This window comes from Echinops telfairi, unplaced genomic scaffold, assembly GCF_000313985.2.
Source record: "Echinops telfairi isolate 266 unplaced genomic scaffold, ASM31398v2 ScPeMD7_23;HRSCAF=83, whole genome shotgun sequence".
NCBI lineage: Eukaryota > Metazoa > Chordata > Mammalia > Afrosoricida > Tenrecidae > Echinops > Echinops telfairi.
This window is the reverse complement of record NW_022103920.1, coordinates 76444169-76456503: the sequence shown is the minus strand read 5'-3', so window position 1 is coordinate 76456503 and position 12335 is coordinate 76444169. Positions and strand designations below refer to the sequence as shown.

The 12335-nt window shown below is 38.6% G+C and overlaps 1 long non-coding RNA gene across 1 annotated transcript in view; it reads left to right on the top strand.

Moving 5' to 3' along the window:
* Nucleotides 1-662: 662 nt before the first annotated feature.
* Nucleotides 663-12335, top strand: part of LOC123521522 — a 167061-nt gene continuing 155388 nt past the window's right edge. Inside the window, exon 1 of the long non-coding RNA XR_006679950.1 lies at nucleotides 663-762. This is a non-coding gene — a long non-coding RNA (uncharacterized LOC123521522). The remainder of the gene's footprint in view (nucleotides 763-12335) is intronic.

Below are 12335 nucleotides of genomic sequence, written 5' to 3'. Positions count from 1 at the left end.
AATTTAGTTTCCCTAGAAACCATGATTACTTTCAGTATTCCAATCCCAAAGGTTTCCCTAATATTCAATTAAAGGACATAATAACCATACTGCCTAAAACATGAATAGGTAGGTTAACAGGAAGGCAATACTGTCTCTTGAAGAACCAGGAATTTAGTAAACGGAATAAGAAGCACGGTTGTACAGCAGCCTCGTCGCAGTAAGCCTCTGGTCCTTTGGTATCTGACTATATGCTTTAGAAAGAGCCTGGGAAGCATGGGTCACCCAGTTAGTCAGTTTAAGTGCAGGTTGATGCAGAAAGCTTATGCGCATCTACTTAGGCACTATACCAAAAACTGTGCATATGCTAAATGGCCAGAGAGGTATCGTCCCAGAGTATAAGAGTAAAAATAAGTTACATATATTAAACAGTCAATTCACATATCGAATTATTCTAGGTTCATTACTTCATTATTCCTCACGATGCTAAGGTGGCAGGTGCAATTTGGGTATCATACCTGTGATATTTAGTTGGTAAGAGTCTTTAGATAAATTACTTCACCAATTTCCTCATTAGCTAATATAGTAATTGCTTCTCTTATGGTTTATGATGATTAATTTAGCAACTATTTACTAAATACCTACTAAATGTCTGGCACTGTTCTAGGCACTGAAGATATGGCAGTACTCAGACCCATGGTGTTCAAAGTACAGCTGCATCCGTGCCCCCTAAAAGCTATAAGAAATGCACATCCTTGGACCCCACACAAGACCTACTGACTGGTAAGTTCTGGGTTATTGTCCCTGGGAATCTATGGGTTAACAAGCCCTGTGTGTGCTGATACACTCTCACGTCTGAGAACGGTTTCTTTAGAATGCAAGCTCCTGTCCTCACAGCACTTTCACAGGGGTGCGTCATAGAAGTCTTTATTACATCACGCAGCATTTCTTGACATTGTCTCCATCTAGGTTTATCCATTCCTGATGATGGTATTTCCACACCTCTACCTCTTCCCTGAATAGTCCTCCACTCTTTGGTTTAGAAGACCAGTATTTCCTAAAGTCGGCAAAACCACCCCCTTGAGCGGCACTGGAGTGATTCAGGAGAACTGAAAATAAATACTTACACTTTATCCTGGATTATGGGCTATAGAACAAAAAAATTGCCAGGGGAAAACTAAGGGTTTTTTGTTTTTTCCTGAAAAGGAGGCAGTAGGGAACTTATAGGTTATACCATCAGAAAATGGCAGTTTGGGGCATCTTCAAGCACTACAAATTAGCACTACAAATTATGTTGATTGATTTTTTTTTTTTTGCATTTTAAGAACAAAAAATAATCAGGGAGGGCAAGATTAGGGTCATAGGGTGAAAAGGGCAAACTTTCCTGAGACAATTCTCATAGAAAGTCTCTGCTGCATTAGAAAACTGAGAAGGTACATTGTTGTGATGGGGAAAATTGGCTGGCATAGTTTTCCTGTTTTTTATTTTTTTTCTTAGCAATACAATCTTCTGCATCATAATCCTTCATGATTGTCCTGCGTCCTTAGAAAAAAATCTGGTAGCATTACCCCACTGTAACTTAAAATAGATGCCAGAAACTTCTGAGGTGACCTCTCTGCTTTGACTTTAAAGAGCCCAGCAGATCCCCTGGGAAGCAAGCCACCGGATTCAGTGGACTTTTCTTTTTTTTTTTCAAAGCACCTGAAGAAGTCTCACACACTTAGAGTATTGAGGGAACTTGTGTGTAGCCAACCAGGGCTCACTAAGACATGTTTAAGCATGTTTTGATTGGAAGAATCCCATGAGTGAATGCATTGGAATCCCAGCAGCAATTCTTTTTGACTAAAGACTCATTCTGCTAAATTGTAGAGAACACTTCTTACGGTTGATAAGGTAGAAGCACTCATAATGCCACGTGCCACAAATGTACATGTCCGCCATCCACTGTGTTCTATTATTAACACGACTAGAGCTAGTATCATTACGTTGGGGCGATAACGCACAATTTGTCTCATTCGAGATCAGTCATTTGTATCTGTTTTCTCAGAGTCCCTGGGCAACCCAGCAGTTTACAGATCCAGATGCTAATGAGCAGATTAGATGCCCAGGCCACCCAGACATGCCTGAGAGAAGAGGCCCGGCACTCTGCTTGCCAAAGCCGAGCCACTGAAAACTCTTAAGAAAGGGGCTCCATGAGTCAGGGACATCTGTTTTTATTTATTTTTACCTGTATTTTCATGGTTAAAAAAAAAAAGGAAATAAAGTTAGTCATAAACATGACTCTGAGTGAAAACTTAGATGTTTTACAAATTTTAGAGAATTAGATGTTCATTCAGACATTTAGACTAGATCGGCCAGGTAATGGCAATGACCTCTGTGAAACCCACAGTGAAGAAGGGTGGCCCATTCTTCCAGGGATGCCGCCGCTACTCATTCACACACAGCAGCTCCTATCTGGAAGTGCAAGCCCAGATTTTTCAATGAAAGCAGGAATTCTAGAGCTTTGTATAAATGTCCTGGTTTTTAAATATTTAAACCTAATTCAGATGGTGGGTCCAATCAAGCATGCCTTCAAGCCACCACTTGCTCAACAACCTTCAGTTTGCCAGCCTTTGAAATCATCCATTCCTCTTGTTTTATGTACATGCAATGAGGGCCTACAGAAGCTCAGGGCTTTCTTTACGAGTTCACAGAGTTCAACCAGGAATGAGAACTGGAGTGCATGACTCATTTCATGACTCCAATCTCTCATTTAACCTTCTTCCCATTCGGAAGAACATTTACCTCGAGAGTTGGATTGGGGTAACATTTTATCAAATGAGAAATTAGCAAGCGCAGCAGGATATAATTAATACATATTGAATGAAGCCCAACACAAATTACGTCAATGCTTTTCAAAGTGGTAGTATTTAAAGTATTTAAGTTCACATTTAAATGTAGTGTTTTTAGAGTTTTTGTTGCTTGTTTGTTTCGTGTTTCATGGGGGTTTTTTGGTTGTTGTTTTTTTTTTAACATTCCAGGCTTGTTTAAATCTTGGATTGAGACTTCAGTTTTATTGAGGAAAATACACATTGCTTCGTACCGCCTCTGGCTGTTTTTGCCAATTGTTATTTCTTTTCATTGTCTTTGGCAGCTTAAAAACCTTAGAGTTTGAATTGTAAACGCTGTAGTTGCCTGCAATGGAGAAGAGGCCATTTCATTTGCACGCAAAGAGTTGCAAACCCAGCAGCACTGCACAAGGCCAGGTTCCAGCTGAGGCACCTCACGCTGCATGCGCCCTATGTGCCATTTCCAGGCCTCTAGTGAAGTTAAAGTTAGCCATACTATACACCATCATTCAAACTTGTTTAGATTTTTTCTTTTGATTCATGCCTTTGCTGCATTTTGTACATCCTCCTGACCATTCTTAGCAGCTGTAACAACACTTGTGGTATTACCAGTAATTTGCAACTTATCAAACATGATTGAACCTTGTTCTTTTGTGTAAACGAAACAGAACTCTTAGGTTGGCTTTCTTTATACTTTGGATATAGTGTAAAGGAAATGGAGACTATATTTGCATGCCAGACAATGAAACATAACACACAGTGTATACATGCCTTTGACATTGTAATTACTAGCTGTTGTTTAGATTCCATGTATGGTCACTGGCTTTGGCTTTGTTGAAATCAGCTGTATCAACATTTAATCAAAGTCTTATAGATTTTGGTTGTATATTTTTCTAACGTCAAAATAGAAATGCTGAGACTGAAAAATAGGTTGCAAGGAATGGAAATGTGTGTGCGATACATTGCAAAAATAATGACCATCTACGGCATAATAAATGAAGCTCATTCTGAATTTGTCAGTAATGAAATCAAACATCACATGGAGTCCATTTAAAATTAGGATTATTTCTCTAGGATTTCAGCAACTTCTAATTAATTTTGCTTCAGTTTACATTCAAAATAGCTCCCTTCACAACATATTCTGTTGAGGCCTTTTCTGATTCAACATGAAATATTTCAAAGAAAATAATTGTACGGCTTTTCCCCTCGGAAAAAAAATGAGTGTATGACTGTTTAGAAATCACATTTATAGTATACAATAGATACCATATCATTTACCACCACATAACACGAGAGCTGCAGGCATCCTCATGCCAAGTATACCTTCTTTCTAAAGAGTGAGAGGCATTTCTATCGATTTAGACTAGAACTTTTAAGGTTTTAAGTGTAAGATTTTGGATTTGCTTTTTTTTTTTAGTTCAATTTTTATTTATGGCCACAAAGATCATGATCTGTGAGGCCAAATCCAGTCCCGTTCTATGCCTTTTCAGAAACTTCCTAGAATGATCGTTCACCATCTCTATCCTTCACCATCCAGACTTCTGCCCTCTTCGATTGTGTAGGGAGCTCCCAAAAGCCATGCTATGAAACCACACGTTAATATATCTTATAATGCCGTATCTATCAACATCTATCTTATTTGCAGACTCATAGGATTCTCATAATGCCATATAAAGCAAATAAGGTGCAAACGTACAGCATTTTAGATGTTTGTTTATTCCTTTAATAATCCATTGGTATCTAAGACAGATAGGCTGCTTGGTGGCACAGTGGTTAAGTGCTCAGCTTCTAACCCAAAGTCAGCTGTTCAAACCCACCTTCTGCTCTGTTGGAAAAGGGATGTGGCATCTGGCTTCTGTAAAGATTTTTACCCATAGAAATCCTGGGAGGTTCTCCTCTGTCCCTACAGGTGGCTTTGGGTCACTTAGACTCAGTGTTAGTGTCTGTTTTTAATAACATAAAGAACCGGAGTAATTACTGTAAGAAAGTAAAAGGTAACTAAGGCGTCCTTCCATTAGTTTTTAATCCCACAATAAGTAATAATGGAAGGTAAGCTGTACACAAATATGATTTTGCAAGGAATTGAGTCATGTCCAAACATAATAATAAAGAAGTTTGAACAGAGGATAATGCTGAGGAATAAATAGATTTTGGACATGGAGATAGGGAGACTAACATGTATATATTCCTAGGAAAACAGGGTTGTTAAGGTGAAGTTTTAAAAGAATGGGTTGGCAACTCTAGAAATAAGATCTGAAGTATAATCTAACTCTAAATGAATCTATGGGGATGTGGGAAATTGGAGTACAAAAGAAAAATGAAGAGGTTATTGGGGTGCTCCAGATAAGTGATCAAAGAGGATAATCAGGGTCGCCAATGTATGAAAGGAGGAACGAACACAGAAGATAATAATGATAGCCTTATAAAGGGAAGCTATATAAATTTAGAGGAAGAAATGTCAAGTTGCAATTAATTGGAAAATGATGTACCATTATTAAAAATAAAGCTGCTGGATTTGAAGGAGAGGGAACACATTAAGAGAGGACATGCAAGTTTTGCAAAGAGGAATCAGTTAGGTTCCCTAATCACCAGGAGCCCAGGAGAAGAGCCAAACAAGAGCCGCAGATTCATTACATGACTACTGGTTGGAAAAAATGCCAAATGCTTCTAAGGAGTGAAAGATAAAGCAGAAGGGCATTTGTTGTTGAACCAGCCAGACCTGTAGAAAGAAATGAGACAGTTCTGTAGGGCAAGATAAGGAAAGGAATGCTAAAGAAAAGTCTATTTGGACAGTATCAACTATTTTTAAAGAATAGGAATATAATGTGGACCAAAAAATAATTTTTTAAAAATGTTATGAGAATGATGATGGCAACAAATGTACATATGTGCTTGACCCAATGGATGTATGTATGGATTGTGATGGCTTAGATTGTTGGAAACCAAATCAATGCAAGAATAAATGACGGCAAAACAAAACTGAAAATACAACAGTAAGTCAAAAATATTGCTGCTAGGGCTCTGGTTCATACATGTGCAGGTTTATTCCTAGAAATGCCTGTTTAGACATGTGTTGGTGACCAGCAAATGACCAGTTCTCTCAGTAGTACACTTCAATTGGTCTGACTAGGATGCCTGCAGAAAGAGGGCCCATCACAGCTGTGGCCTCTGGGTGACGAGGGTGGGCCAGTGAAAACCAATGGGTAGAAGACAGTGCAAGAGGTTATGGCAATTTGGAGGGTGGGTGGGGAAGGGTATTCCAAAAAGGTCATCTTGATAGGTTTTCTCAAATGGCAAAGGATCATTATGAAGAATTATTGGGGAAATGTTTTCAGAAAATTGGAAACTGCATTGGTAAGAAAAGGATCAGTGCATGGACCCCATAACGTGTTGTGTCCCTCATGCATGCCAAAATGACTATTTTTCATGATGCATGTCAAAAAGCGCATTATTTGGGGGGATCAAGGTTGGAGAAATGGAAACACTACCTTTAGAAATGTTTAGCCCTAGAAAGAGGATATGTTGAGAAACAATAGCTTCACCTTTGACTATTTTTGTGTAATAGAGTTTCCTATGATTATACAGCAGTTCCTTTTTTTACTTACCCTTTCATAGTGGTAGAATTTTTTTTCTGTATTATTTATTTTTGAGTTCTATTGTTCAATTTTTTCACAAGATTATGATTACAGCATGCACGTATATTATTTCATTGTATTTAGAACAGGACTGTCATTTTCTTTTGAAAGCATTTGGAGAAAAGATCAGGAAGATCATTTATAAACCTAAAAAATTCTGCTCTGCAGAAGCAAATTTTATGTGTCACCAATATCTATAAAATTAAAATATGTTTTCATCAGAATTGTGTAGCAATCTGTAGCATCAAATTAGCCAATTTACAAATCTAGGAATGATCTATAAACTAAAAAGCACAATTTAAATCTATGTATCATATATACTCATGTATAAGCCGAGTTTTTTTCAGCCCATTTTTAATGCAGTTTTTGTGGTAAAATTAGGTGCCTTGACTGATATTCGGGTTGGCTTATACTCGAGTATATGGATATTATTATTATTATTATTATTATTTGCCATACATACCATAAACACACCCAAAGTCAGCTCTCCTACCTTAGCTGCTCTTGAACTTCAGGACCAGTCAGATTGTTTTTTAAAATATCCCTTATGCATCTGGATGAGAGGCAACAAATTAAATTCATAAACCGGCCAAATGAGCATTAGCTGTAAGCAGATAGAGAACAATGTATCTATGACAAAAAGGATTAATGTAGCTCTCAAAAATGCCAAGTCAAACTCACTGCCATTGAGTTGAAAGAAACAGAATTTGCACTGAGAAGCCAAAGATTATTTAGAAAGACGTTTCTAGATTCTTTAGAAACACTTCATGGAGCAATGTTTCATAGAAAGAATATGCTTTTAAAAATAGAGCCAGGGGTCGAGATGAGAAGTCTCACACCTGAGAGTCTGGCTAATTCTTCTCTGATGCAAATGGGAGAAAAGCTGAAAAGCATAGAAAGTTGGACCAAGAGGTTATAAGATGCTATGTGTGTATGAAAATATGTTACTCTACATTAATATCATTTTACATATAACCAATTAATCTGTAGCACATCTATTAAAGAAAGAAACAAGTAACTTGGTAACATTTTAAAATGTTAAATAACACAACTCTATATTCAGTATGAACATAGCCAGCTTTTGAATTTTGGACTACATAGGAATAATGTTAATCACTTGATGTTGAGCCAAAAATCACTATCCGGGACAACTGTGCATTGGTTCTTTGTTCTGGCAAAGTTCCTCCATGCAAGAGAGCAATGCAACAGGAAGTCTAACTTCTTCAGGCTCAGCGTTTAGGGTTCTTTTCATTTTTGGCAAAATTTACCAATATTTATAAGAACAGAAATATAACTATATATATTTGTATAAATATGTAAGACATACCTATACATCAGTTCTACTCTCAATATGTTAAATTATATGAGCTTTATGGAGGCCGAACTGTGCGACAAATTTCTAACTAAATGTATAACTGCCCCATTGAATGGAACGTCACCTGTCTCTAGGTAGAGATTGAAACATCAGAAAATAAGGCAAGCTGGGGAAACTCTAAGCCCCATGGGAGAACATTTAAAACATAGGTCATGTTTAGAGGCATTTAGAAAGCTAGCTTTGTCGTCTGAAAATGGAAATGATTTTTCTTTTTTTTTTTAAAGATTTTTCAGATCTACAATGCTCCACTTGTAATAGCTAAGCTCTTTCAAAGAGGACTTCTCTATGTGATAAAACCTTTTTTTTTTTTTTTTTATCAGAACACTTGGGCATTTTGAGATAAAGTCAGTAGTTTTCCTGGCTCAAGCAATTCAAAGGCAGACGGGTGACGGCTACTCAAAGACACAGGGGAATATGTTCGTGGGGAAAGCCTATCACAGGCCTTTAAGTGTTTTTGAGTGATGGCAAAAGTCGACACTGCGTCTTCTTATCTAATAGAGGAAAGGGGGAAAACATGACAAAAACATCACCCAGATCACCCTTGGAGAAGAGATCATTTAATGTTGAACTTGCTTTAATAAGACAAATTCGGGCCTAGAAATTAGAGGTTTTGAGACATTAGCTATATCCTTTCATGAGTAAAGTCAGTATTTAATTTAACTCACTGCCATAGAGTCAATGCTGACTCATAGCGACCCCTCTGGGTCTTGAACTGTAACTGTTTACGGGAGTAGTTCGCCCAGTCTTTCTCCGTTGAGCTGCAGGTAGTTTCGAACTGTCAACCATTCGGATCACAGCCCAACACGGAACCAGCACCCAACCAGTCCCCGAGTATTTCCGTTAGCATCCATTCATCCAACAAATAGTATTACGCCCTACAATGTGCATGGATATAACAGTAACTGAAATGCAGAGGTCCTGAATCTCATTGTTACTGTCCTTAGGTGCTGCACGACTCGTAGCTGCTTTATGTCAACAGAAGGAAACGCTGCTCGGGCCTGCACTGGCCTCACCCCGGGGCTGTATTGGAGCCCACTGTTGCAGCCACGGTTCCCCTCCTTCTCATTGACAGCCTGCCTCTTTTCCCTCGGATCGTCATTGGACCACGCTCACTGCCTTTGTTTTAGGGATTGGTTCCTCTTAATAATATGTCCAAAGTACGTGAGATGAAGTGTCACTGCTTTCGCTTCTAAAGAACATTCTTGATTAGTGTTACAATTATTCCAAGACATTTGTTTGTTCTTCTGGTTATTTTTGTTCCTAAACAAAACAAACCAACTCACACCCATCAAGTCGATGTTGACTCATGGTGAGTCAGTATTGGACCAGGTGCTAGCAGACCCCATCGTACTGCCCTGTGAGTTTCTGAGACTGTCTCTTTTTGTGCGTGTAGAGCGTGTTTTTTTTTTGTTTTTTTTTTATGGGGCGCTCTCGCGCCTTTTGTGCCCGAGAGCTTTACACTGTGTGGTGTTGTGCTCTTCTCACCCCCTGTTTTCTTTTTGCCCGCTCTTTTGCCCCCTGTGGGCCTCTCTCTCTTTTTGCTTTTTTTTTTTTTTTTTTTTGACCCAGTTTTTTCAGCTTGGTATAAGCTGAGCAAGTTTTTCCTTTTTGGTTTTCTAACTCCAGGACATACACATTTCCTTTTAATATTTTACTTTGTCTTTAAAGCTGCTCTTGGAAATTTTCCATTCAGCTATTTTACCTTATCACTTGTAGCATATTTTTCTAGATGCAATACGTAATCTGATTTCGTAACTATTGTTTCCATGGGCATTGAATGTGGGTTCAAGGCAAATGATAACTTCAGTTTTTGCTCTGTTTGTAGTGATGTTTCTTACTGGTCCAGGTATGAGCCTTTTAGCTTTCTTTCTATTGAGATTTGATCCATACTGAAGGCTGGAGTTCAAGCTTCATCTTCAAGTGCTTCAATACTCGTTACTTTCAGCAGACAAGGGCATGTTTTTTGCATATGGTAGGTTATTAATAAGTGTTTACCTAATTCTGAGTTTCTAAGATTGTTTGCTCAGCATTCGCAGTGAATAAGTATCATGAAAGGATACAACCTTGACACACACGTTGCATATTTTAAATCAAGAAGTATTCCTATGTTCTGTTCAAGCAACTACCTCTTGGTCTATGTAGTTTTCTCATGATACAGTGAAATGTCTGGAACCCACATTCTTTGAAATATTATTTACAGGGTTATGATCTATACAGTGGAATACCTTGGCATTCAGCCAGGATCCACCGACCATCTGCAACGATGCGGAAATCCCATGTTCTCTTCGGAGTCTGGTTTAATTTCCAACAGTTTCTTGTCAATATGCTGTTGCAATCATTTTTGGCTTTTTTTCATCAACATTTTACCCATAGGATATTAATAATGCTATTCGATAATTCTCACATCTGTTGGACTGTCTTCCTACGGAATGGGGAAATTATGTCTATTTTCTACTTGTTTGGTCTGGTAGCTGTCTCTCCATTTTTGTGGGATAACAGGTGAATGCTCCCAATACTGTGTTTATTTGCTCAGATATTTCCATCGGTACTCCATCAATGCTTAGAGGCTTGTTTTTCTGACAATGCCATCAATACAGCTTGGGCTTCTTCCTTCAGAACCATCAATCCTTGTTCCTCTGATATCTGTTGAGATGGCGGAACATGAGTATTTATTTTTGATAGTGTCTGTGTAATCTTTGCATCTTGTGTGGGGTGTTTTCTGCTTGATTCAATATTTTGCCCTTAGAATCCTTCAATATTGAAATTGGAGGCGTGAATTTTTCTTGTTTTGGCAGCGACTGCTTGAACATGAGGATAAATCTTGAAATATTATTTTCGATGATGCCTGTGTTGTCCTTCCTCTTCTACTTGTCTGTCCCAGCAGAGCAGACCATCTGATCATCCAATACTTGCCCATTTCTGCTTACTGATGCCTAGAATCTTTATGAATATTGTATACAGTCCACATCTTGATTATGTTTTCTTATTTTGAGAAGTTTTATTGTGAATTAGTTGGGGGTTTGCATATCAGATCACCATCTTTGGAGTCATGCATTCTGGTTGATATGTTAGCAGCTGTTTCTTTGCCCTTTGAGTCCTGCCACATCAGCAAATGAACATCCTGTAAGCTTTGCTCCATTCATATCATTAAACCTGCTCTATTTCAGGAAGTGGCACTTCTCCAGTCATATTTTAAGTGCCTTCCAACCCGAGGAGCTCATCTTCCTCACTACATCAGACACTATTATGCTGCTATTCGTATATTTTAAAAGTATATTGTTATGTGTCCCTTCCTAGTCTGTCTTAGTCTGGAAACTCTGCTGAAGAGTTCCACGATGAGTGGCCCTAATGGAATTTTAAATACCAGTGGCATAACTTCCAGCATCAAGGAAACATGCAAACCACCACAGTAGGACAAACTGACAGAGGAGTCCTCATTCAAATGGAAAGACACAACTATCAAACTGTCTCTCTGAAGAGATGCCTGCTAAAGAGAGCCTTAAAGCAGAGGAGACACAGAAAGCAAAGACTTACAATAAAGGAAGCAAGACCTTTAGAAATGGAAATATGAGGCATATAAGAAACTGGGAGAAGCACTCCAGACAAACTTAAATGAACCTGCAAAGGTCCCAAGACATCAATGTCCCTGTCAGGTTCAAAAAACCCAGAGGTCAAGTGATTGTAACAAAGTTAAGGGAAGAAAAGCATAAACTCAGAAAGATACTATGCATTTCCTTGTGAGTCATTGTAAACACAATGTCTTTTACGCTGAATGGAATGGTGCCCTGTTGTAGGCTGTATGGAGTGACACGGCATGGTTTATATTCTCATGGAGTTACTCTGGCTGTGGTGCTGAAAGTGGAGTAAAGGGATGCAAAAGGAGATTCAAGACAATCCATGGTGGGGCTCTTATCCCAGTGAGGATGGCGGAGGATTGGAGCAGTATGGATCCCAGTGAGGATGGCAGTGGATTAGAGCAGTGTGGTGGCCATAGAAATAGGGACGTTCCGTTGGATTGCATTTTAAAGAATGTGCTAAAGAGATGTTTTGGATATGTGATGTGAAAGAAAGTAGAATCAGAAACGACTACAAATTTTTTGGCCTAAGAAATTATGAAGGTGAAATTATTATTCACTGAGACTGATAAAACAGGGGGCAGACGTTTTGGGGGTGAGTAAAAACGTCGGGTATTTAGTTATGGACACATTCATTTTATGATACCAATGTATCATCTCTCTAGTGCTGTTATAATAGAAATACCACAAATAGATAGCTTTAACAAAGTTACTATCTCACAGTTTCAGAATCTAGAAGTATGAATTCAGGTGCCAGCTTTAAGGGAAGGCTGGCTGGATCCGTTTGAGAGAGAGTCTTTGTCCACTCTAACATCTGGGGGCCCAGTATTCCTTGGTGATCCCCAGGTGTCTGGCATCCATCTTCCCCTTGGTCAAAGATCCTCCTCGTTACTTTCAGCAGACAAGGCCATGTTTTTTGCATATGGTAGGTTATTAATAAGTG